The 2,594-nt window shown below is 57.3% G+C and overlaps 1 long non-coding RNA gene across 1 annotated transcript; it reads right to left on the minus strand.

The window, feature by feature from the left end:
* Positions 1-1,243: 1,243 nt before the first annotated feature.
* On the minus strand, positions 1,244-2,343 carry LOC131403064 (uncharacterized). Its single transcript, XR_009219187.1, has 3 exons — positions 2,267-2,343; positions 1,640-1,672; positions 1,244-1,317 (listed from the first exon to the last, which is right to left on the minus strand). It is a non-coding gene; the product is annotated as an uncharacterized LOC131403064 (long non-coding RNA).
* Positions 2,344-2,594: the final 251 nt, after the last annotated feature.

Raw genomic sequence — 2,594 nt, forward strand, 5'->3', positions numbered from 1 at the left:
GATCTGAGGGGCTGTCTCTGCTCCTGGCCCAGGTGAACCACACAGAAATGCACCTGTCCTCTGAGGAAGGGGGACATGAGAGTTTCATTCAGTAGCCAGGGAGGAGGTTGGCCTTCATCCCTTCTGCCACATACAATAAGCTGTGACCAAACACAAGTTCTTAATTCAAGGAGGAAAGTGAGATTCTGTGTCTCATTTACATGAGCATAAGAAGTGAAAGAACCACACCACAACATCCAGGCTGTGACAGAAACAGGATATAACGTAAGAGTCAAATCTACCATTTACTAGTAAAGAAATAATATCACTCCTCCCCAATGGGTTAACAGTCGCTGGGGTGCAGAGGTCAGGGAGTTGGAGGGGGTGGTGCCCTCCCTCTGGGGCTTTAGGGGCAACCAGGGAAAGTCTTAGGATGTCCTCCTTCACTCAGGGTGGGAAGAGCTGGCCCGGTACACCCCGAGGGCGCCAGTGTCCCTGCTGGTCAGGAGGAGCTGCACTTGAGGTCTCCAGAGTGTGACGGCTCATCGCCAAATGCATGGCGGCTGAAGAGAAGAAACAGACTATTTTGGGGTACCTCCCCGAGATTCATGGCACACCTCCCTGCCCCCCTGCACTCTGATCCAAACCCTGTGCCGTGTGCTGAGTCCATCAACAGCACCCCGTTTGTCCCTGATGCAGGAGGCATCACTTAGCATCACCCATTTCAGAGGATGCAACTGAATCCCAGAGAGGAGAGGGGAGGGGCCCGTCCCAGGCCTGGTCAGCAGTGGAGCTGGGATCCAGACCCATGCTTAGCCTGGAGCTGTACTGAGCCCCTGGATTCAATCGCTGCTGGTCCCAACACTCACTCGGCCCTAAACTGGAGGATGTCTGGTTCCTCTTTCTCTTGAAGAGCCGCATTTTGCTCGCCTTCTGGTGTGCAAGCTCCAGCTGGCAGGAAACCCAGTAGCTACAGGACACAGTGGACCTGTGAACTACCAGGAGACCCAGTAGCTACAGGACAGAGTGGACCTGTGAGCTACCAGGAGCCACACCTCAGGTGCCCCTCCCAGAGGCTGCCAGCAGCTGAGTCCCAGTGCCCCATGCGTCACCATGCTACGAGTTCTGAAGCTGATTAGCGAGCCAGACCACAGGCTCTGGAGCTGGCCATCAGAGAGAGTCTGCCCTGCCCTCACCCAATTCCTGTCCCCCTCACCTCTCATGGACACTGATGAGCTACATGGCCTGGAACCAGGCCCCAAACCGCTCTTCGGGCTCCAGGTCATACGCATTTGCAGCCTGCTGGAGCAGCTGGATCCCCCTGATGACTTTGAATTTCTGGGATGAAGGACAGGATGCAGACAGGGCTTGGGTGGGGAACCCCGCCAGGGACTTGTGCGGATTGAGGATCTGGTCTGGGGTCTGTGCTCCCTCGGGAACCATCCTTCCTTCCCACTCCATTCAGGACTTGCCTGTCCTCACAATTGGCTTGAATTAGTTCCTCATCCAGGAAGGTGTCCTTGATGCCAGCCCCCCCTGCACCCACCAACGTGATGGGATACCCAGTTTTGTGGATCTGACCCAAGGGATGAGACCAGAGAATGTCTTGCTAGGGGAGGTCTGTGATTTCCACTTCCCCACCCTCCCCACAGCTGCTCACCTCACACCCTTTCTGGAAGTTGGCCCGATTTCCCTGGAAGGTAGACAGCCAATATCCATCAGAAACAGCCCCCTAAGCCCATAACTAACCCCCATCCCACCCCTTCTCAGGCTGCAGGAACGTCAGGGCCCAGCAGAGGGCAGACCTTCCACAAAGAGAACTTGACACTGGGCCAGGCTCTGGGCTCCAGAGAGGGAGGGACAGGGGAGCTGAGGCCAGAGACCTTATGTAGCACACCCTCTCTGATGACAGATGGGGAGACTGAGGCCTCAGGGAGGAAGGGACAGCTGGACCACAGAAGTGCTTCCTCACTTGCAGGGGCTGATGGCACTCCTCCAGGGGCAGGGCCTGAAGGGCAGTCTGAGTGCAGCTCAGACACAGCCTCCTGCAGCTCTGCAGGCAGGCAGCTCTGAGCTTCATCAGCCCAAGGAGCCTGGTGTGGGGCTTACGTGGGACATCTATTCAGGCATTGCTAAGATGGGCCTGACTCTCCAGCTCCCAGGGGTGGCCATGGGGCTCTCATGGTACAAGGTTTGCCAGGTACTGAAAGCTCAGGGACCAGTGCAGGGCTCTCACCTCCCAAACCTCAGGATCCTGCTCCCTGGCCCCACCTCCAGTCTCACTCACTTCCAGATCATCCTCCATCCCAATGTCCAGCAGCTTCAGGTGATAGAGGAACGTGCCCAGGAAGGGGAAGACACCCTGTGAAATCAGGGTGGGAGTGGTGAGATGAGTCCCACCTCTCAGGTGCCCCCATGGACCCTCCCCCAAATCCCTTCACCCCAGCCTCCTGCCCACCACAGACTCCCACAGAGAGCAGCCTAGGACCCTCAGCGGCCTCCCCTCAGTTGCACCCTCCAGGACCACCCAAATTCCCCAGTCACCTCCCAGGGGCGGCTTTTGGCAAATCCCAGGGTATGTGCTCCCTGCCTCTCCGCTCTCGAATTCATCCTGG

This window comes from Diceros bicornis, unplaced genomic scaffold (genome assembly GCF_020826845.1).
Source record: "Diceros bicornis minor isolate mBicDic1 unplaced genomic scaffold, mDicBic1.mat.cur scaffold_54_ctg1, whole genome shotgun sequence".
In the NCBI taxonomy this organism is placed as follows: Eukaryota; Metazoa; Chordata; class Mammalia; order Perissodactyla; family Rhinocerotidae; genus Diceros; species Diceros bicornis.